Raw genomic sequence first — 24,115 nt, forward strand, 5'->3', positions numbered from 1 at the left:
TGACGAGTAGTACGCTGCTCTGGCATTACGGAGGGCCTTCCTATACGTTTTAAGACTATCTTGCCAGATTAAACGAGAATTTTCCAGTTTGGTGGAGCGCCAGATCTTCTCAAGTTTCCGCGATATTTGCTTTAATTTGCGAGTTTCAGTGTTATACCATGGCTAACCTTCTTTGTTTTATTATCTTCTTTTTTAGAGGGGCAACAGAGTCTAGAGTCATTCGCAGCGAGCCTGCTGCACTATCAACAAATGATTGATTTTGGAGGGACTAATAGCATAGGAGTCCTCCGTTACTTTGGGACTTGGTAATGAGTTAAATGCTAACGGAATCGCATCCTTAAATTTAGCTACAGCACTATCAGATAGACATCTTGCATAGCAGGTTTGCCTAATGGCGTGTAGTTCAGCAGTATAAACTCAAAAGTTATCAAACAGTGGTCAGATAGAAAGGGATTCTGTGGGAACACTATTAAATGTTCAATTTCAACACCATATACCAGAACAAGATCGAGGGTGTGGTTAAAACGGTGAGTCGGTTTATGTACACTTTGAGAGAAGCCAATAGAATCAATAGAGAGATAAACGCAGTGCTAAGGCTATCATTCTCATCGTCCACATGAATATTAAAATCCCCTACAATAAGAACTTTGTCCGCTTTTAGCACTAAGTTTGACAAAACTCTGCAAATTCGGGTAAGAATTCAGAGTATGGCCAGGTGCTCGGTACACTATAACAAATAGAACTGGATGCATTGATTTCCAACTAGGGTGTGAAAGACTAAGAACAAGACTTTCAAATGAGTTATAATTCAGTTTAGGTTTAGAGCTGATTAGTAGACTAGAATCGAAGATAGCTGCAACTCCACCCCCTCGGCCTGTGCCTCGAGGAATGTGAGTATTAATGTGACTGGGGGGTGGATTCATTTAGACTAACATATTCTCCATCACCCAGCCAGGTTTCAGTAAGACAAATAATCATATTACAATCTGATATTAATTCATCACTCTGTATCAACACAAAATACACATGTTTATTGAACATGACTAACTTGTGTTAATTTAACTCAATTGTTTAATCTGCTGCCAAAGCAAAACATCTGTGTGCAACCAATGTCCACGATTGAATTAAGTTAATCCAACATGTTATTTTTTTCAGTGCAGGTCACAGGTAAGATCTTTTATCGTGCTAGTGCCAATTCTATTTAACGTTCCTGGGATATGCATTTCCTTTGCTCTTAGTCAAGTCTGGCCCAGCAGGGACGGTTCCCAAAAGGCAAGAACAACAGTTACCTTTCCAGTCTGGACAATGAGTTGCCTCATGTATGCTGAATGATAGATATGACCTAATCATTCTTTAGACACAGAGGAAGAGAGAGGGAAAGTGAGAGACATTAGGCCGTCTTGACCTCTTCACAGAGACAAAGCATATTATCCTAACCTGGCTGCATCATACATAAACAGAAATACATTGTTTTCAAAACATTATTTTTAACTTTTTGTAACTCAACAGCATCAAGGTTTAGAGCGGCCGGGGCTTTGAGAGGAATGTATTATGTCACAAATATTTTGACCAATAAGAATGATAAAGGTGTCATCAGTCCTGACCTAACAGGTGCATCTGAGCTAACGAGAGAAAGATAATAATCAGTCGGTCTATAGACGCCCACAGAGTCCTGGGGTGTGGTCTAATCAGCCAGATTAACTGGAACACCTGTGTGGGTCATCACCAGATAGGAAACAGGTTGTGTGTGTTTCTCTAGACAGTATATTAACTCGGCTTTGACCGTGAACTAGTCCACTCAGAACCAACCCAGGTCTCCTAATAACTACTGCAAACAACTTGTTGCGATCATGCGTTTGTCTTGTTCGGTGTTTTTGTTTCTTCTGCTTTCATCGGTTGCTTTGTAACCGAACAACAGATACTCGGTGACCCACAAGATGTCCCGGTGACTGATGCTGAGGTTGTAGCCTCAGCACAGTTTGCTGTGGCTGAATTTAACAAAGCCAACCCACGGATGAAATACGAACTTGTGGCAATAACATTGGCCAAGTCCAGGTAACGGTGAACCTTAAATGTAGTTTTGGAAAATGTGATTTTAATCTCAGAACTCATAGACTTGACCCCCAGTCCTTTCATATTCAATGATCATTTTATTTTTGGATAAACCTCATGCCTTTGGGTCCTGTTTCCTGTGACTATAGAGCATTGCAGTATTTGTTCCTGCATGGAACTACATCCTGGAATTGCGCCTGCGACGTACAACCCTGGTACTAAAAAATTGTGTAACTCTAAACCCAGGAACTCAGAAAGCTCATCTTAAATCTCAACGTGTGTGTGTGTGTTTGTGTGTGTGTGTGTGTGTGTGTGTGTGTGTGGTGTGTGTGTGTGTGTGTGTGTGTGTGTGTGTGGTGTGTGTGTGTGTGTGTGTTTGTGTGTGTGTGTGTGTGTGTGTGTGTGGGTGTGTGTGTGTGTGTGTGTGTGTGTGTTGTGTGTGTGTGTGTGTGTGTGTGTGGGGTGTGTGTGTGTGTGTGTGTGTGTGTGTGTGTGTGGTGTGTGTGTGTGTGTGTGGTGGTGTGTGTGTGTGTGTTGTGTGTGTGTGTGTGTTGTGTGGTGGTGTGTGTGTTGTGTGTGGTGTGTTGTGTGTGTGTGTGTGTGGTGTGTGTGTGTGTGTGTTTGTGGTGGTGGTGTGTGTTGTGTGTGTGTGTGGTGTGTGTGTGTGTGGTGTGTGTGTGTGTGTGTTGTGTGTGTGTGTTGTGTTGTGTGTGTGTGTGTGTGTGTGTGTGTGTGTGTGTGTGTGTGTTGGTGTGGGTGTGTGTGTGTGTGTGTGTGTGTGGTGTGTGGTGTGTGTGTGTGTGGTGTGTGTGGTGTGTGGTGTGTGTTGTGTGTGTGTGGTGTGTGTGGGTGTGTGTGGTGTGTGTGTTCATTGAATTACATTTCTTCTGTTTATTGTTTTAAATGGCCCTATAAACCAGGGTGTTTATTGGCTCACACATGCCACTTCTGAGTTGAGTCACATTATTCCAGTGAGTGACTAGGGCAGCTTGTCTGCGCTTTAAAGCTCGGCTTGTCCGTCTCACACACACGGCCGCCAAATGGAGACTAGACTACTCCCCTCCACTCTGCAACCACAGTCGTGAGGACTCTGCATTCTGACAGATCAGCAGCCCAGACAAATACTATATAATACTTGTACATTTTGCTGTTGCCACCTTCTGTTTGTAAGGCTCACTTTCTACTCTGTGGAATTAAAACTAAATACAAAATATTTTGGGTTGCTGGACCAGAGTGCACAACTATCAAACCAGGGGCTCAAGTACATTATAAATTTGGTTTTAAAATTTGCTGTTAATGCACCACCTGGTAGGCATGTATTCCCAATACCACACCTAATGATTTGGGCGCTACAGGTGCATGCTGCAGTCCGGCTGTCACTAACAGTGGTTACTGCTGCCAGGTCCTTGAAGGTCTGCTGGAAAGCTCTGCCTGTGTCAGACACATGGCTGCTAAATGGAGACGACCTCCACACCGCAACCACCGTCTGTGGACTTTTCACGGAGGCGGGGCTTGTCCAGACCACTAATACTCTTAAAACTTCAGTTCAATGTCATTTTATTTCTAGGGTTTGATGTCTCTACCTCAACTTGCCTTCAAACCTTTTTTGTGTTCAAGGCAACCAACTCAGTAATGTAAAAACCATTTCTCAGTCTAGAATTTGTTTCTCATCTGACCTTTCCCTTGGAAATTGTGACCCCAGGTTGAGAACCATTGATCTACTGTACTCAAAAACATTTTATCACACTTTTTGTATTTGATGTTTCACACCATATGAAGCATCAATCAGTGCACAACATCCCCTTCTCATCAAGTCATTTAGTCTAACAAAGTCCTTAAATTAACACTAAAAAAGAACATTAAAACGTATTTTCAATGCAAATCAGGTTTAGATTTCCTTAGTTCTAGTGCAGTGAGTTTTTCATTCTTATTTGTTCGTGTTTGTCCCCATGGGGACATTATGTTGCAGCAGAAATCACATCACATGCCATTTTAAACAGTAGGTCAAGCACATTATTAAACATACTGATTTAAATCACAATTTAAAAATTAAAATACAAACCGCCGGAGCTTTGAGAGGAGTGCATTATGTCACGAACATTTTGACCAATAAGAATAATAAAGGTCTCATTAGTCCTGACCTAACGGTGCATCTGAGCTAACGAGAAAAGATAATAATCAGTCGGTCTACAGACCGCCCACTGAGTCCTGGGGTGTGGTCTAATCAGCCAGATTAACTGGAAACACCTGTGTGGTGTTTCATCAACAGATAGGAAACAGGTGTGTGTGTGTTTTCTCTAGACCAGGGTTCCCAAACTTTCAGCCCGCGACCCCCAGTAACGGTGCAAGTGACTCGCGACCCCCCCCCCCCCCCCTATAAACATTGCGCGCACTACAGGCGTATCCAAACATGAGCATATTGACAACACAAATAACACAACAGCCATGACATTATTCTACAGTATTTACTCATTACTTTAATTTGAACTTAATCTCACCTAATGAGGTGGATGTGAAGTATGTTTGGAGCACATCAAGTTAAAAAGCTCTATATTTTAATTTAAAATTGTTTTTATATACATTACACACTAGGCCAAAAAAAATAAAATCCCTTTTACCTATTTCGGCCATACAGTATTCAGTATTTTGTGGTGTTGGTTTTTAATCTTTAGCAATCTTTTTGCTTAGTTACCATCAGCGTCTCTGTCAGAGAAACGTCATAAGCGGTCTGGAGTAACAACTGTGGGCATCAGCGATGGGGCGAAGGTAAAGCCCGGGTTGGTAACGCTGCTACCACCATGAGTACGGCGGGGATGGACTCCGTTCTGGACCAGAAGGCAGCGCCGGGCGCTCGCTCTGTGGAAGGAGCGGTACACGGAGCTAGATGGCCGGTGGCTGCCTACGTGTTTATACAACTTTATACATCCTCAAACTGGCTGGAATCACACACATCCTCTCCAAGGAGGGCACCAGCAGGGACATTGTCTGGAGGAAGTTCAGGCAGAACTGGCAGAGGAGCTGAGACACGAGTTTAGAGGAGGAAAGGGAGCGGGGCGCGGTCCGAGCAGCGGGGGGGACGCGGTCCGAGGAGCAATGCGCACCACAGCAGACACCAACACGGAGGCAGTGACAGGTTAGGTTAGGTTATAAATGTTCAAAGAAAATACTTTTAGGTGTTATTTGCATGTTTACATACCATATTTTTCAGATGTGAATGAAATAATTACGTTTTACTATGCCATGATATGAATTATTGAAACACCTGGGCAACTAAAGTGTATAATTAAACACGATAAATTGTACATTTTGGTGTTATTTCGTTTTTCTAAAGATATCCTAACACAATACCTGCATTAATATTGCAATTAGGTGTTTATCATGACAGATTATAGAGTTTAGAATCTTGGTTCCAGTACTTTTGGAATCCCGGCAGTTGTAGTGTTAATGTTGGAGACGCTACTCGGAAAGAAAGAAAATCAAAACAGCTGTTCCCTTTTTATTTAGTTGCTTGGTTTTATTTTAAATTTAGCCACCAGTTTTATCTTGTGTTAAAATCATGGCTAACATGCTATGTCTAATCGTTTTAAATTTTTATTTTATTTCTGGAAATCAACTTGCGACCCCCCTCTCTGGCTCGCGACCCCCCTGGGGGTCCCGACCCCACTTTGGGAATCACTAATGTAGTTTAATGTCATGTTTTTGTTTTTTTTGTTTTTTCCTGCAGTATATGGTGAAGGATGAGAATGTGCCGCTTGAAGACATTTAAACACATCCATGTGTTTAAATGTGTTGTCCAAAGAGTGTCGGCTCAGAGCGGCTACCGAAAGAAAGAACAGGTGGCTGTCATGTGACCTGAGGCGGGAGAAGGAGCGTCACTAAGCAAAAATACTATTACTGGAAGACCAGTTGTTTCTGGTCACAACAGTGTTTGATGGTTAGTGTTCGGGTGTAGTTGTGGTGTGCATGTTGTCTCATTTATAACTGGTCTTATGGTTGATTGTAGTATTTGTTAAACTTAAGTAAAAGTTACCATCTTACACTTAAAGTTATGTTACCAGCAATAGTTCAGGAAGTTGAACATGAATATTTATTGTTCTGATATTCATTATAAAATGTAAGTGTCCTTCTGTGTAACAGTCTGTTTACAATGTTGCATATGTAGATTGTGATTTTGGACAGTAAAAACTAAAACAGGGACGCTACATAAAGGTAGTTAATTGCATTTAATCTTCAAATATGCGTCACATCGCCTGAAATCTTAGACCCTCAGGATTCAGATAAGACCACATTCAAAAAATACTATGATATAAGCAGGTAAATAACTGCAATCAAGTAATAATACTGAAAAGGAAAGCAGCAATCAAAGTGTGCTAACATACCTGCACATTCTTACATTTACCCGGTTCGGCGACATTGTACCATTGAGTTTTTTTTTTTTTTATGAGTCGCCAACAGTCCAAGGAATAGTAATATCAAAGCCATTTTGTCCAAATCTAGCCATTTGTCTGACAATCTTGAAGTTTCTGACCGAATTACAATGTAAACACGGGAAACAGTAGTTCACTTCCGCACATATTTTCCAATCTTTTTCCTCAAGCGAGAAGTCTAACTCTAAATTTGGGTGTTAACATTGTTCTGCAAAGTCTTACGATTCAAACCAGACCTCATGAGGCAATCTGTTCCCGGGATGCAGAGATGGACAGCTTGGAAGCCAATGAAGTCTGGGCATTCAATTTGGACCATCCTCATTTCGATCAACAGTTATATCAACCAGTATCAATGTCATGTTCCGAGACCCTCCTATCTCTTTAGCCTATGAAGAGACAAATCCATCCATACAGTAGTTATAGTGTGAAAACTGATTTCTGTCAGAGTTTGTAAGCAAGGGGGAAGGGTGCTGTGTGTGTGCGTTTGTGTGCTTCTGTGTGCTTGTGGTCGAGCATGTACTGTAACAGTGTGGATCCTTGTGTGGACCACATTTCTGTGCTTAGTCTTGACATCTATTGTAATTAACATGAATTCACCTGGGCCTTTATAGAAGATTACACTGTTTTCTTTCTTGTAACTCCCTTTCATACAGTAGATGAGATTTGGATACTTTCTCAGACTGTGAAGGTAACCACTTGGTGGAGGCCCAGCCATTGTTTTGCTGCACCATTAGCATATCCAACATGGAGTATGTGGGGGTATAGCTCAGTGGTAGAGCATTTGACTGCAGATCAAGAGGTCCCCAGTTCAAATCTGGGTGCCCCCTGCAAAGATGTGTGTAGGTGATCATCTTTATGATAGTACTTGGTGATAAAGGATAAAAGCTTGCATTTAACTGATGTTGCTTCTTTCCAGAAGCCCTTGTGCTTTCTCCCCTCAGACTTCCTTGGATTGTGGTGGCACCTGAGTAGTAATAGTTCTATTACCTTTACTGCTGCCATAATTACCACCAGTCCTCTTTTCATTCCATTCTCTCTCTCTCTCTCTCTCTCTCTCTCTCTCTCTCTACTAAGTAACATTTGCAAAAGGTAGTGGTGGGATTTGAACCCACACCTCCAGAGAGACTGGAGCCTAAATCCAGCACCTTAGACCAGGGGTTCCCAAAACTTTCAGCCCGCGACCCCCAAAGTAACAGTGCAAGTGACTCGCGACCCCCCCCCCCCCCCCCACTATAAACATTGCGCGCAACCGCGCACGCACTACAAGCGTATCCAAACATGAGCATATTGACGACACAAAATAACACAACAGCCATGACATTATTCTACAGTAATTTACTCATTACTTTAATTTGAACTTAATCTCACCTAATGAGGTGGATGTGCAGTATGTTAGGAGCACAGCAAGTTAAAAAGCTCTATATTTTAATTTAAAATAGTTTTTATATACAGTACACACTAGGCCAAAAAAAATAAAATCCCTTTTACCTATTTCGGCCATACAGTATTCGGCATTTCGTGGTGTTGGTTTTAATCGGTCTGGAGTAACAACTGTGGGCATCAGCGATGGTGCGAAGGTAAAGCCCGGGTTGGTAACGCTGCTACCACCATGAGTACGGCGTGGATGGACTCCGTTCTGGACCAGAAGGCAGCGCCGGGCGCTCGCTCTGTGGACGGAGCGGTACACGGAGCTAGATGGCCGGTGGCTGCCTACGTGTTTATACAACTTTATACATCCTCAAACTGGCTGGAATCATCACATCCTCTCCAAGGAGGGCACCAGCAGGGACATTGTCTGGAGGAAGTTCAGGCAGAACTGGCAGAGGAGCTGAGACACGAGTTTAGAGGAGGAAAGGGAGCGGGGCGCGGTCCGAGCAGCGGGGGGGGCGCGGTCCGAGGAGCAATGCGCACCACAGCAGACACCAACACGGAGGCAGTGACAGGTTAGGTTAGGTTATAAATGTTCAAAGAAAATACTTTTAGGTGTTATTTGCATGTTTACATACCATATTTTTCAGATGTGAATGGAATAATTACGTTTTACTATGCCATGATATGAGTTATTGAAGCACCTGGGCAACTCAAGTGTATAATTAAACACGTTAAATTGTACATTTTGGTGTTATTTCGTTTTTCTAAAGATATCCTAACACAATACCTGCATTAAAATTGCAATTAGGTATTTATCATGACAGATTATAGAGTTTAGAATCTTGCGGTTCCAGTACTTTTGGAATCCCGGCAGTTGTAGTGTTAATGTTGGAGACGCTACTCGGAAAGAAAGAAAATCAAAACAGCTGTTCCCTTTTTATTTAGTTGCTTGGTTTTATTTTAAATTTAGCCACTAGTTTTATCTTGTGTTAAAATCATGGCTAACATGCTATTTCTAATCGTTTTTAAATTTTTATTTTATTTCTGGAAATCAACTCGCGACCCCCCCTCTCTGGCTCGCGACCCCCCTGGGGGTCCCGACCCCCACTTTGGAATCACTGCCTTAGACCACTCAGCCACACTACCTGCGCACACCATCACACCAAATCGTGACACACACACGGACCGTAACTAATGGTATGATTGTTAATGTCATTGGAAACAAACTTTTGCAAGGAAAAAGTCAATACTTTATTGAAAAAGGCCAATACTTAATGTCTCCACCTGCTGAAGAGTAAACTTAATAGCATCTCAAATTTACTTCATCCATAAAAATAGAAACTGTGCTCATACCTGCCGTAACACCCATAAACACTGGAGCATAATACAATAAATATACTACACTACAGTACAAGTACATAAATACAGTAAAATAGAAAGTGTAAAACACGTACATTTAAAGTGCTTGTTGTGCAGTCTGAAAATTGAATTATCACAGAATAAAAGAAGAAACCTGGGTAAAACTTGTAATGGTAATGTTGTTTATGGCTTCAAAACCTTTAAATGCAACTGCTGTGGCTGGAACTCAAACCCGGGATAAATGCTTGCACTGCTACGATATAAATCATAGACGAAAAGAAACACACCTGTTGTCTTTCTGCTGGACAATACAACTCTCACTGCAAATCTCTGAAATAACCATAGACCCACAATTTCCATTCACATGCTTGTGCTATTGTTCAACCACCTGTCACTGTATTTTCAGCATCAGTAGTGTTTTTTTGTCTATTAATCAGCTGCCCCATGTGAGGGTTGAACTCATAACCTTCAGATTATGAGACTGACACGCTGCCTACTGCGCCAACGAGGCTATGAAAGTAGTTGCAATGATTGGGCATACGCTACCAATTCCATCCAAAGACTGAGACTGCAGGTATATGTTATATGCCCGTATATGTTTAACGTGTTCATATGTTCTGTTACTTTTCACAATATTTAAAATCTTCAGTTAACCTAGTCATTCTCCATTTCCCCACAGTAATCCCTCAGCTTTCTTGTGCGCACATTTTAACATCTAAAACTACGGTGCCATTCCTCGCCTAAAACAATCTGAGTCATTCCAGTAAGTGAAAAGGAAACTCACATCTACAAATACAAATTTGATGGATGTGACTCCCTGATGGTCTAGTAGCTAGGATTTGGCGCTCTCACCGCCGCGGCCCGGGTTCAATTCCCGGTCAGGGAATGTTCAGGACTTGAAAGATACAGATAGAGAGAAACTTTTTGGTTAACTTAGATATGTCAAATTCTTCCTCATCATCAGCTTCAAACAACAATGTTAAAAACAACAGACAAAGCCAGAAATCTTGGTGTAGTCATGGACTCAGACCTGAACTTTAACAGCCACATTAAGACAATTACAAAGTCAGCCTAATATCACCTTAAGAACATATCAAGGGTAAAAGGACTTATGTGTCAACAGGATTCTGAAAAACTGGTCCATGCTTTCATCTTCAGTAGACTTGACTACTGTAACGGGGTCTTTACAGGTCTCCCTAAAAAAAAATCAATCAGACAGCTGCAGCTGATTCAGAACGCTGAAGGCTGAAGACCTTTCTTTTTGATGTTGCCTTTCTTTAAATGGTTGTTAATTTCTTTAATGTTTGATTTTGTATACTGCACAGTAACTTTTATTCTTGTGTTTTATCTGATTTTTTTTTTAACTGTTTATTCTTGTGTTTGATCTATTTTTATTTTTAACTCTTTTTTAACTGTTTTTGTGTAAAGCACTTTGAATTGCCCTATGGCTGAAAAGTGCTATACAAATAAAGCTTCCTTGTCTTGCCTTGAATCGGTTATCACTATTAGTGCAAATGGGTATTTCTCTGCTTTTTAGGTTGTCGTGGCTGAGTGGTTAAGTCAATGGACTTGAATTCCATTGGGGTCTCCCCTCGCTAGTTTGAATCCTGCTGACAACAAAAGCCATAATTTAATGGTGGTCACACATCCCTCTATGGCAGATGTACCTTCATGGACAATATTGTAATATCTCATAGGTACTGGAAGCCACCGTTGCATCTCTGAGCATTTATTTTCAGTCTCAATGACCAGATGTGTTGCAAGATTTGCAGTGAACGTTACATTGTCCAGCAATGGCGGTATAGTGGTGAGCACAGCTGCCTTCCAAGCAGTTGATATGGCTTTTATTCCAAGCAGGTATTATGGTAGAGTCTTTGAAAGCGCTGCAAAAGATATTACCTCCTGTGGTAATCTCATAGACGTAGTGGTAGACTAAGACCTCCTGTGACACAAACTGAGCAGTATGCTCTCTCTTTTATACCTCAGATCATCAGACAAGTACTTTGAAAGTATGTATGTACTTGTAATGTAGTATATTTATTTTTTTATGTTCCAGAATTTAGGTGGAAACAGTTCACCATGGGACAGGAAACAGACATACTGCTAATACAAAGCATAGCAGAGGATGGTTTCGATCCATCGACCTCTGGGTTATGGGCCCAGCACGCTTCCGCTGCGCCACTCTGCTCTGCAATTTCTACCCTGGACTGTGATTCAAATTTTGAAGGAAGGTGGCAACCAAGTTTCCAACCGCTCACGGGTTGGAAAGTTAAACATTTGGTAGACCTTGCCACTATCTTTTATGTGAGCTTCCTGATTACTCACTCATTGATTATTCACATGTAACACTTGTGATTTTCTGGTGCTAAAAACAGGGCATTGTGAGTACAGATATAAACATCAGTAAGGAGTCTACCAAGTTTCCTCTTATCATTTTAGTTTGGACACCCAGTGAGGCTTACCGCGATGGTTTGGACTGGGTCGACTAGGGTGTTCGGCTGCTCTTGTAATTGTCAGCCCAAACATATAGGCGTTCATGGAGACATGGAAGAAAGTCACCAGGGTGGCAATTTGCTTGACAATGGCAATACACTGCGCGGGATGTTAATGGCATCTCATTGACCTTGTACCCCAATGTGCAATACAGGCTAAATCCTATGGTGGGAATCAAGATCCACCAATGTTTCTGTCCACAATGTCCACCTGAATCCACAAGTATACCTGCCAGATGGGAAATAAACTTATAACTGTCTTTACTGTCTGAATGTGTCAAATATTGCCGGCCAATGCCCACATTGAGTCCAGGTGTGTCCATTTTGGTTCCTGATCCATGCTATGACCCCAAGAGTTAAAGCGCCTGTCTTGTAAACAGGAGATCCTGGGTCCAAATCCCAGCAATGCCTCATTATCAGTTAATATTTATGTTATCAGCCCTACAAAGAGTGTATGTATTTGTTATTTATTTTTGCTATAGTGCTTAACAAGCATTACTTAATTTTGCCCAGTTCTGGCCTGTTGGACGCATTTTTGTATGCTTTTAAACCTTCTTTTGTTCGGGCTGACTGTGGCCCCGGTGTACACCATGACCATGTGACATCACTGTTGGGTGGGGTTTCAAGTGCATGTGATGCTGAGGTCAGAGGTGAAATAAACATGAACTTTACCGGCCAAGGCACTTTGGGCGCTGACTGTATGATTTTAACGTCTTCAATGCTGCTGGAAGAAAAATTAATACATTGATTATTTGATATTAGTTAACTATATCGGGATATGCAACTGACAGAAGAATCACTGTGTCGTGACTGATCTAAGAAGGGCAAACCGACTCATAGGGATCTGCACCACCAATGAACTCTAATTTCTCGAAATATCACCCTGTATGTCATTGAATACTCATTTATTCTGTAGTTAGAAATCGCTGTGAGCAGGGTTTGAACCTGCGCAGGGAGACCCCACTAGACTTCAAGTCCAACGCCTTAACCACTCGGCCATCACAGCTGTAAAATGCCTGTGGTTTTTACATATGAGAACCCCTGAGGCAATGACAGACTCCATTACAGTTGGTACCATCAATCAGACAAAAAAGAGCCTATTTCACAAGTATCTTGGGCAATTCACATTATATATATATATGTATGTGTCATTTTTCTCTGGCATTGTTGATTTTAGAATGTTGTAACCAGCATTAAGTGAGTAGGTTTAGGTCTGTGTGAATATGAGTTGAGCATTTACCTGGGCTGAATTTGTGAACATCTTCTTTTGCATATTCACTGTAAAGAGCCGTTACTCCTCCAACTGCCAACTATTGTTCCAGAGACAATAGGATATACAGTTTTAGATTGCAAGGTAACTGTCCAAGACCAAAGACTTCACTGAAATACCTCAAGTGATCGAAACAGTTTGTCAACTATACCATCCTTATTAGGCAATGCACTGTTTACTGCCAATCTTGCCATTAAGACTGACGTTTGCATTTATTACCATGAACTCAAGGAGATTGGTTTTCTCTTTTAGAATAAGTGCTTTTGAAGCACACTTATTGGAGATGCCAGGTATTGAACCCAGGCCTGATACATGCAAAGCATCCGCTCTACCACTGAGCTACATCCCTTAATGTGTTCATTGAATAACAGAAGAAACCTAGGTAAAATATGTAATATTTATGTTGCATATGGTTTCAAAACATGGCGGTGATGGAGCAGATTTACAGCTATAGACTTTGCAAATCAGTGGCACACCTTTACCGCCATCAAAGCTGCTATTTGCTTGCAGGTAGTGTGGCCGAGCGGTCTAAGGGGCTGGATTAAGGCTCCAGTCTCTCTGGAGGTGTGGGTTCAAATCCTACCACTGCCATTTGCATCTATTACATAGCTGGAAGCCAACCAAGGTGATGTCTTGCAGCTGTGTCATTTGCCCTGAACTTGGTTGAAGTAACTAGAATCATCCATCAATCACCTTGCTGAGACTGTTCCTTGCTAACCTGAGGTTCAACAATTGGTGAAACCTTCCTTTCCAGCACTTTGGAGTAGAAAATCAACAAATAATTATGATAATTAATCGTGAACTCCATATTGATCAAAATAATCGTGATTATCACTTTGGCCATAATCATGCAGCCCAAAGAGATCTAATGTTTTATCCATGCAGGTTGGGCAAGTAACCTTTCTTCTGACTTCTTGTTAAAAAAAGCAAGTAACACAACTCAAAGAAAGCTACTGCGATGGCTGGGAATCGAACCCAGGTCAACTGCTTGGAAGGCAGCTATGCTCACCACTATACCACCATCGCTATGCTGTACAATGTTCACTTCAAATCTTGTAATACATCTGGGCGTTGAGACTGTAAAGTGCGCTCTATCACTGAGCTACAGCCCCTGATGATTCCAAAATTTCCTCCAGGGGGTCCTGTGTTATCACATTAACAAGAATGGGAAGTGCGTTCATAAACATTGTTGACCTTCAATAGCTCAGTTGGTAGAGCGGAGGACTGTAGAGGCACAAATCCAAAATCCTTAGGTTACAGAGTTTCCCTTCACGGATCAATCAAGTATTTCTGATTCTGATGTAGAGATGGACAGACGACCCAAAAGCATAATACTTCTTGCCGAGACATAACAAATAACACAAGAAGGGCTCATTTTAAGGTTTTATTGCTTACTTAGCCATATAATTGTAACATTATTTATTAATATAACATTAAAAATAATCACATGTTAGTCATATTTTTTATGAATTAATTTATTAAAAAAACTATTAAAGAAAATAAGGATAAACAAGATAAAGATAGGACGGCTGAGCGTTCCAAGGGTCTGCTTTAAGGTCGCAGTCTCCACTGGGGGCTTGGATTCAAATCCCGCTTCTTACATGTATTGTTTTCCTCTAGAACTAATTTTCATGGTTCCATGGTGTAATGGTAAGCACTCTGGACTTTGAATCCAGTGATCTGAGTTCAAGTCTCGGTGGAACCTGGTTTTAAGACAGAGTACTGGTGAAATAAAAAAATCAACCTCTACGCTGTCCACATCTAGGCTAATGGGTAAAATATTCTTGGCTGTTTGACTGAAAACAGTATGTTGGTGGTGGCATGTTGAGCTGTGACCTGTACTTCATTTTAACTTAAAGGAGCTCCAAATTTAGACTTAGTTAAACATCTTAAAGATATTTCCACAATGTTGACCCAAATGTCAGTCTATTTCCCATCTAGTAGGCACGTGTCTGGACACAGGTGGACATTTTGGACAGAAACATTGGTGGATCTTGATTCCCACCACAGGATTTAGCCTGCATTGAACATTGGGGTACAGAGTTGGTAAGATGCCTTCACATCCCGCGCAATGTATTACCATTGTCAAACACATTTCCACACTGGTGACTTTCTTCCGTGTCCCCATAAACACCCATATATTTGGGCTGACAATAGGGAAACCTTTCTTTGATAACTATGACCTGGATGACTGAGAACCTACTATATCATGACATAGTTGACATTGTTTTTGTTTTGTTTTTTGCTGTTTGTTGTGGTGGTGTAACTTGGGGGGGGGGGGGGGGTGATAAGATAAGTTGCTTGCAAGGGTTACACAGTCATCAGCACACATTTGCACACCGACTCTCAACAGTACATTCCCTTACCTACTTCACATTCGCTCTTTTGGTTGCTTGGCCATTCTTATCAAATATGGCTGCCAGAAAGGGATGGGGACGAAGATGGTGCATCTTGTTTAATTACTTACACAGTTAAGCAGTTACACTTATATTCCATGGTCTTCTTTTTATTTTATTAGCATTGTTATTTTACCAGGGCTGTGGGGAAAGGGTCTCTGATCTCTCAAAGTCCTTGCATAGGACTTCTGTTGTTCTCGGTAGGCCTGCCTATGAACAGTGAGTCCTGAGGCGTCGCTCAAGCACACGTCCAGCTGTTTTCATTTGCCGGAGTTCGTAGTGGTCCCCTACTGGAGCTGCTGGACGAAGATGGATGGATGGAAGCAACCCTGTTCATTTGCTCATTGTATTCTTGCAAGACAGACTTCTCTGTCGAAGACGTTGTAGCTTAGTGGTTAAAGCGCCTCTCTTGTAAACAGGAGATCCTGCGTCCAAATCCCAGCATTGCCTGGTTCTTACTTAAGGAAGTGTATGTATATAATTTGTGATTCTTAACAGACTAACAAAGTTACTAGCTGCCTTATTTTCCAGAGCATGAAAGGGGCATGTGATGTGTTCTTATAACATTATATGTGGCTGAAAACAGTCTATACCAGTGGAGTGGAATGCTGGCTTTAATAGGTGCAGGTGGGCTGCACGTTGTTAGGTCGGCCATTTTGGGAATCATTGGTTTAGACTTCCACCGATGACACTCATCAAGTGTGCAGGTGATGACGGATGGCCTCTCACCCATCTCACCCCGGACACAACCTATTCCAGCTTCTCCCCTCTGGTAGGCGCTACAGAGCACTTTACGCCAAAACCAACAGAGTCAGGACAAATTTCTTACCACAAGCCATCACTCTGATGAAATATTTACACCGCTCTTCAATGGCTTCTGAATGAGAGTAAGTTTGTTGTTTTGTTTGTGAGTAGTACTCAAGTAGGTGCTGTGGCTTAGCTGGTTAAAGTGCCTGTCTAGTAAACAGAAGATCCAGGGTCCGAATCCCTGCAGCACCTTGTTGTTGCAGTCATTATCTCTGTTTGCATCCCATCATCATGTCTACCCAATCCCCATGCTACTCATTAAGTCCTGGTAGCAAATGAAAAAGGCATGTTACATTTACACAAAAACACTACATCAACACAGACTTAAGATGATACATGAAAACACATGAAATTCAGAGCAATGCAAGTTTAAGATATTTCTTTCATCAGGTTTTGTGGTTCTGTTTATAGAAACTACATCCTGTTATATCGCGTGATCGTACATGAATTTACGAGATCCGGTGGGTCCATGTGACTTCAGTGGTCCGTCATGGCCTGCAACAAATCCGGACCTGGTGGGTGTTGACAGACTGCGGATCACGGAGCAGACACGAAGCGGAGTGGATCCGCAGTTGGTGGAAGTCAGGGGTAAGGCCTCCGGCACACTGCCTGTGTGGCGTGAGCATGGCATTTCTGTTGCGTGGCATTTTCTTGGTCTTTGCACACCAGAAACGTTTCTGACGTGGCGATGTTGCTGCTAGCCTTGTCTGTACACATGTGTGTTTCTCATTGACATGTAATTCAATAACTTGTTAATTGTTAATCTGGACTGGTTCGGAAATGAATCAGATCATCTAAAGGGGGTGGATTAACTACCCACATTACACCTGAAATACCCTCAAGTTTTGAATGATCCTTTGGAACTGAAGTGCTTGGTAATCCCCATTAGTCATTTAGATTGCCCAAGGTACTTGTGAGATAGGCTCTATCTTTGTCTGATTGGTCTGAATGGAGTCTGTCAGGCATCAGGGGTTCTCCGCTGTAAAAAACACAGTGTATTTTATAGCTGTGATGGCCGAGTGGTTAAGGCGTTGGACTTGAAATCCAATGGGGTCTCCCTGCGCAGGTTCAAACCCTGCTCACAGCGATTACTAACTACAGAATAATTAATAATTCAGTGACATTTAGGGGAGGAAGATATTTTGAGAAATTACAGTTTATTGGTGGTGCAGATCCCTACGATTTGGCTCCCTCTTCTTAGATCTATGAAGACACAGTGATTCTTCTTTTAGTTGCATATCGCGATATAGTCAACTAATATTAAATAATCAATGCATTAATTTTCCTTCCAGCAGCATTGAAGACGTTAAAATCAGGCAGTCAGTGCTCATTTAGCATCAAACACCTGAAACCCCACCTGACAGTGATGTCACAGGGTCCTGGTGTACACCTGGGCCATGTTCAGCCCGAACAAACAAGGTTTAAAAAGATTAAAAAATGTGTTCAATCCATTTCCCTTTAGATATTTATTGCCCTCAACAGGCCACAACTGGGCAAAATTATATAATGCTTGTTAATCACTATAGCAAAAGCAAATGTACACACTCTTTGTAGTGGAGATACTGCAAGTATTAACTGATTACCAGGCACTGCTGGGATTTGGACCCAGGATCACCTGTTGTTGACTTTCATGAATTTTTGACATATTATACTATGATTTGTTTTGAGTTTTTTGACACACTATACTATGACTTTTATGTTTTTTTTGACATATTATTATACTATGAATTTTTACAAATTTTTTGTCATACTATACTATGACTTTTTATGACTTTTTATTAATATTTTGTCATAATATACTATGAATTTTATGATTTTTTTGACATATTATACTATTCATTTTTTTGAGTTTTTGACATACTATACTTTGACTTTTATGAATTTTTTGACATATTATACTATGAATTTTATACATTTTTTGTCATACTATACTATGACTTTTATGAATTTTTTGACACATTATACTATGATTTTTTTTGAATATTTTGTTATGCTATACTATGACTTTTCTGATTTTTTTGACATATTATACTATGAATTTTTATAAATTTTTTGACATACTATACTATGACTTTTATGAATTTTCAACATATAATACTATGACTTTTATGAATATTTCGACATACTCTACTATGACTTTTTATGACTTTTTGTGATTTTTGGACATACTATACCATGACTTTTTTTTTTAAAGGGGAATTAGCTCAAATGGTAGAGTGCTTGCTTAGCATGCGAGAGGTAGCCGAATCGATGCCCACATTCTCCAGAGGACTTTAGATCCTTCTTGTTTTACAACAAGAACTATGAATTTGGACTTGTTACGACATACTATACTATAACTTTTAGGAATATTTCGACATACTATACTATGACTTTTTATGAATTTTTTGACAACTATACTCTGAATTTTTATAAATATTTCGACATACTACAGTATGACTTTTTATGTTTTTTTGACATACTAAACAATTACTTTTATGAATATTTTGACATACTATGACTTTTTACGACTTTTTTAGAATTTTTGACATAGTAGGACTTTTTATGACTTTTTATGAATTTTTGACATAGTATACTATGAGTTTTATGATTTTTTGACATACTATACTATGACTTATGAATTTCTCGACATACTATACTATGAATTTTTCAATTTACTATACTATGACTTTTTATACATTTTTCATCATACTATACTATGACTTTTATGAAGATTTTGACATACTAAACAATGACTTTTTATGTATTTCGACATACTATACTATGACTTTTACGAATTTTCGACATATTATACTATGACTTTTTATGATTTTTTTGACATACTTAACTATGACTTTTATGAATTTTATACATGTTATACCATGACTTTTTATGAATTTGTATGTTTTTTTATACATACTATCCTATGATTTTTTGACATACTATACTATGACTTTTTATGTTTTTTTTTGTCATACTAAACTATGACTTTTATGAATTTTCAACATGTTATACTATGACTTTTTATGACTTTTTGTGACTTTTTGACATACTATACTATGACTTTTTATAAATATTTCTACAAACTATAGTATGACTTTTATGAATTTTCGACACGTTATCCTATGACTTTTTGAATATTTTGACGTACTATACTATGAGTTACTACGAGGCTTTGAAGACTAAAAGTAATTTGTAGATGAAAATATATTTCAAACAGAATCATTGGTTTTTTTGACACACACACACACGCACACGCACAAGTACACGCACACACACTTTATGAATAAACCTCAGATAGTTCAACCTGTTTATTAGGAAGTGGTTTTACACTCTTTCAAAATAAAACATTCATGCAACAAAACTTAAATAAGGTGCTCGGGTTTTAAAACGGACGCAAACAGAAAAATAAAAACAAAACTGAGTTCTTCTGTTCTCCAACAAGAAATAAGGACGAATAAAAGCATCTGTCTCTGTCTTCGTGATTTTGGGTTGGTCCTCTGATCTGTCCCAGTCTTCCCCAGACGGATCTGTCCCCATCTTCACCTGGCAGACAGATTTATTATTTCAGTTTAATTATTAGGAATCAAAGTCTCCGTGTGTTGGTCCTTTGATCTGTCCCGTATTCTCCCTCTGATCTGTCCCTGTCTCCTCCCTCTGATCTGTCCCTGTCTCCTCCCTCTGATCTGTCCCCGTCTTCTCCCTCTGATATGTCCCCATTTTCTCCCTCTGATCTGTCCCCATCTTCTCCCACAGATCTGTCCCCGTTTTCTCTCCCTTATATGTCCCCGTCTTTTCCCTCTGATATGTCCCCGTCTTTTCCCTCTGATATGTCCCCGTCTTCTCCCTCTGATATGTCCCCGTCTTTTCCCTCTAATATGTACCCGTCTTCTCCCACGGATCTGTCCCTGTCTTCTCCCTCTGATATGTCCCTGTCTTCTCCCTCTGATATGTCCCCGTCTTTTCCCTCTGATCTGTCCCCGTCTTCTGCCACCGATCTGTCCTTGTCTTCTCCCTCTGATTTTCATTCTTAAATCTTTGTGGGTTTTTCCCAAAATTTGTAAAGCTTTTTTTTTTTACAAGTCACTTTTCACATTTGCACAAGGAAACTCACATCTACAAAGATGAAGTGGACAGATGTGACTCCCTGATGGTCTAGTGGTTAGGATTCGGCGCTCTCACCGCCGCGGCCCGGGTTCAGTTCCCGGTCAGGGAATGGTCAGGACTTGACAGATACAGGTGTAAGAGTAAGTTCCTGGACTTTTTTTGGTTCATTTAGATTTGTCAGATTCTTCCTCATTAGTTTAACGCTAGAACCCCAACACTTTTAAAGAGTACCATTTCCTTTAAATCAGACTCTGCTGAAACTGGTCCCGGATTGGAAACCGGGCAGAAAACATGTTTGTTTTTTATTTTAATTTTTAACACTGAGTGATACAATTAAATGGTTCAGTCGAGTCATCAGTGAGCCGGACAACATTTGGCACTATGTCAGCAAGAAGAAACAACATAGATAGAGAAAGAGTACCGGTTTCATTGTCTTCACTCATGCACATACATGTTTTAATTACAATGTTTAGATAACTCTTTAGCCTCATTTGTTGTTTTTGTGGATTCCTGGATCCTGAGGTAGGTGATCCTACGTCACGGTAAAGCTCTCTTTGACAGCAGGAACATGCTCAATGCCTATGTAAAGGTTTTGTCTTTCTTGGACTATATATCATTTAATACCGTTTTCCTACAACAACGCATAGGTGTTGTTATATTTAGGCCACGTATCCACACTACTCCAGCATTTCTGCAACACCTACACAAAGACATCTGGAAACGTTACTCACAAAGCTTAGGTCTGAAAAAGGGTTGAGTTGTAGTCTGTACAGACAGACGGGTAGTTTTGCTGACCTACCTATAGAAATGTTTAAAAAGAATATTCTCCCTTGTTACTGGTTGAACAATGCTGAAATGTTTTCTAAGTCATTCTTATTACTCTAACTTTAGCATTGACTTGACTGTTGAATTCAGTAAGTGCTACTTGTTGGGGCAGTTGAACATGACAATGCTACAGACTGTAACTGAAGATGGATGTCATTGTAATCACATTCAGATCATCTCAAATGGAGACACTGGTGAATATTGGGTTCATAAGTGCTTCTCCTTGGGGTTGTCTTGGTTGTGAGTTCATCATCAGACGTAGCTCTGAACAAATGCAGAAACAAGTAGGAAGTAACCAGAAAGGTTATTTTCCCAACCGGATTTGATAAAACATTAGATTTCTGTTACAAAATAGCTCTTGTACAAATAAGGGAGCATATCAATCAATCAAACTTCATCCACAACTATCCACAGACTATGATTTGCACTTTGTCCATGTCTGGTATTACTAACCAATTGAAATGTTTATGAACATTCATGCAAACAGGTATAGGGCTGTGCTTCAGGTTGTTGTGGCTGAGTGGTTAAGGCGATGGACTAGAAATCCATTGGGGTCTCCCCGCGTAGGTTCAAATCCTGCCGACAACGAGAGGCATTCTTTAAGAGCGGTAGAAAACCAACAACACATGACATTACACCAAATTGCAGATGTACCTTCATGAATAATATTGTGTTATCTCATAACTACTGGAAGCCACCAGCCTCCAGCAATGTATTTCTTAGCATTTATTTTCAGTCTGTGTTACAAGATTTGCAGTAAACGTTGTATTTTCCAGCAGAAAGGCAACAGATGTGTTACTATTTGACTATGAATAATATCATCAGTGCAAGCATTTTGCCCAGGTTTGATTTCCATCCACCGCAGTTGCATTTACAGGTTTTGAAGCCATGTACAACATTAACATTACATGTTTTACCCAGGTTTCTTCTTTTATTCAGTGATACTTCAATTTCCTTGCGGGAGTCTTCCCAAAAGGATTAATAAAGATAAGTCTAAATCTATCTCAGAAAAAAGTAAAAAAACTGAAAATCTTCAGGGGATGTAGCTCAGTGGTAGAGCGCATGCTTTCCATGTATGAGGACCCGGCATCTCCAGCAGGTATTATGGTGGAGTCTTTAAAAGAGCTGCAGAAGATATTACCTCCTGTGGTAATCTGACTGGTAGACAGCACAACAAGCACTTTAAACCTACGTGTTTCTATTTACAGTATTTATTAACTGTAGTGTAATGTATTTATTGTTTTATGCTCCAGTTGTAGTTTCTATTTTTATGGATGAAATAAACTTGACAAACTATTAAGTTTACTCTTCAGCCGGCGGAGACATTTCACTTCAGATTGCAGCAACAGATGCTTTGTTAAACATCAGACTGGAAATATATTCATATTATTCTACCAGTATTATTCTACCAGATTACCACAGGAGTAGTCAAGTCTTCTGAAGATGAAAGCATGGACAAGTTTTTCCAAATCCTGTTGACACATAAGTCCCTTAACCCTTGATATGTTCTTAAGGTGATAGTAGGCTGACTTTGTAATTGTCTTAATGTGGCTGTTAAAATTCAGGTCTGAGTCCATGACTACACCAAGATTTCTGGCTTTGTCTGTTGTTTTTAACATTGTTGTTTGAAGCTGAGTTCAGACATTTAATCGTTGCTCTTTTGTTCCAAAAACAACTACCTCAGTTTTTCCTTCATTTAATTTCAGAAAGTTCTGGCACATCCAGCCGTTAATTTGTTCAATGCACTTAGTCAGTTTATGTACTGGACTATAGTCCCCTGGCGATAAGGTTATATAAATTAGTGTGCCGTCTGCATAACTATGGTAATTTATTTTGTTGTTTTCCATAATCTCGGCCAGTGGAAGCATGTTAAGAACCAGTATTAATGCAAAGAAAGGACTGGAATATTTATTGTAGAGAATAAGTAGGCTGACACTGAAGTATTGAGACAACAGTGACTGAAAATCTAATTCAATCTACATATCGGTCTTCTTAAAGATCTAAATAGATTTTCTCACCTCAGAGTCATCTGGAGCACGTAACGATTAGCTTCTGTCCCTCTGAACCCTGAGTGACAATCACCCTGCAGTGAATGAGATGCAGTTTTCCCCCCTCAGTCTAACCAAGACTATACTTTCAGGGATCATTTCTAGAGTTTCTGACTTGAGGAATGTGTTTCTAAAGTGTTTGGTCTCGCTGACCACGATGATGAGTTTTGATATTCCTTTCTGAGCGTGAAGCTAACAGAGAGTAATGATTCACTTCATATGCTCTCTGTCATTGATGATCGTTCTTTGCTTCTTTATGGAGTATTGAGGAAGGGAATATGATCAGAGTGGTAGTATCAGATCTGTGGAAACCCAACATGAGTGAAGATAATAAAACATGCTAAACTTTCTAATTAACTGCAGTTATAGTTAGTCTTGAAGTATGTTTTGTCCATGGTGGACAAGGTTATTTGAAATGGTTTACACCTACTTTCCTGACTTTGTAATGTTTTATGTCCAGTGTGAACTGAGTTAAACCATAATTTATTTTTATTTCTACTTTTGCTTTTCCTACTTTGACATGTCAAGAAGGTGCATTGTTTGAAAGCCCATCTCTACACATCCATGTTCCACTCCCACAGGTGTTTCCACTTGACTAATCAGACTGTGTGGCCTTTACAGGCTCAGCTTGATTGACATGTATTAAAGGGGTGGAACGGTACACTGAAGGAACGAGGAACTGTTGGAACGAGGTTTGAGTACATACAGCAAATACTTGAAGCCAGGTTACTCTACGAGTGGATATGGGGCATTGAAGGTGACGTGTAAATCCTGATTGATTCAGTGATTTTTTGGCCCTATTTGTATTTGGATCTAAAGGCTGGTTTACCACTGTAGGGAGGAGACGTTGGACAGTTTTTTTGTCTCGTTCCAGTGATTGGCATGTCTGGGTGATGGCGTTGGATATGCATTAGCTTGTTGGATGTATTTCCACTCACGTACCAACAACGCCGGCCCACAGTCCTCATTTTATCCACCACTT

General features: G+C 40.2%; 8 non-coding genes across 8 annotated transcripts; 5 read left to right on the top strand and 3 right to left on the bottom strand.

Annotated features, from left to right (window-relative positions):
* Positions 1-7,234: 7,234 nt before the first annotated feature.
* trnac-gca (transfer RNA cysteine (anticodon GCA)) lies at positions 7,235-7,306 on the top strand. The gene has a single exon. It is a non-coding gene; the product is annotated as a tRNA-Cys (tRNA).
* A 4,019-nt stretch (positions 7,307-11,325) lies between these two features.
* Positions 11,326-11,397, bottom strand: trnam-cau (transfer RNA methionine (anticodon CAU)). Its single transcript has one exon. It is a non-coding gene; the product is annotated as a tRNA-Met (tRNA).
* A 1,228-nt stretch (positions 11,398-12,625) lies between these two features.
* Positions 12,626-12,707, bottom strand: trnas-uga (transfer RNA serine (anticodon UGA)). Its single transcript has one exon. It is a non-coding gene; the product is annotated as a tRNA-Ser (tRNA).
* A 1,218-nt stretch (positions 12,708-13,925) lies between these two features.
* Positions 13,926-13,997, bottom strand: trnag-ucc (transfer RNA glycine (anticodon UCC)). The gene has a single exon. It is a non-coding gene; the product is annotated as a tRNA-Gly (tRNA).
* A 607-nt stretch (positions 13,998-14,604) lies between these two features.
* On the top strand, positions 14,605-14,676 carry trnaq-uug (transfer RNA glutamine (anticodon UUG)). Its single transcript has one exon. It is a non-coding gene; the product is annotated as a tRNA-Gln (tRNA).
* A 2,503-nt stretch (positions 14,677-17,179) lies between these two features.
* Positions 17,180-17,261, top strand: trnas-uga (transfer RNA serine (anticodon UGA)). The gene has a single exon. It is a non-coding gene; the product is annotated as a tRNA-Ser (tRNA).
* Positions 17,262-20,297: 3,036 nt separating this feature from the next.
* On the top strand, positions 20,298-20,369 carry trnae-cuc (transfer RNA glutamic acid (anticodon CUC)). The gene has a single exon. It is a non-coding gene; the product is annotated as a tRNA-Glu (tRNA).
* Positions 20,370-23,209: 2,840 nt separating this feature from the next.
* Positions 23,210-23,425, top strand: LOC116677383 (small nucleolar RNA U3). Its single transcript, XR_004328979.1, has one exon. It is a non-coding gene; the product is annotated as a small nucleolar RNA U3 (small nucleolar RNA).
* The last annotated feature ends 690 nt before the right edge of the window (positions 23,426-24,115 follow it).

Source organism: Etheostoma spectabile, unplaced genomic scaffold (genome assembly GCF_008692095.1).
Source record: "Etheostoma spectabile isolate EspeVRDwgs_2016 unplaced genomic scaffold, UIUC_Espe_1.0 scaffold00005045, whole genome shotgun sequence".
In the NCBI taxonomy this organism is placed as follows: Eukaryota; Metazoa; Chordata; class Actinopteri; order Perciformes; family Percidae; genus Etheostoma; species Etheostoma spectabile.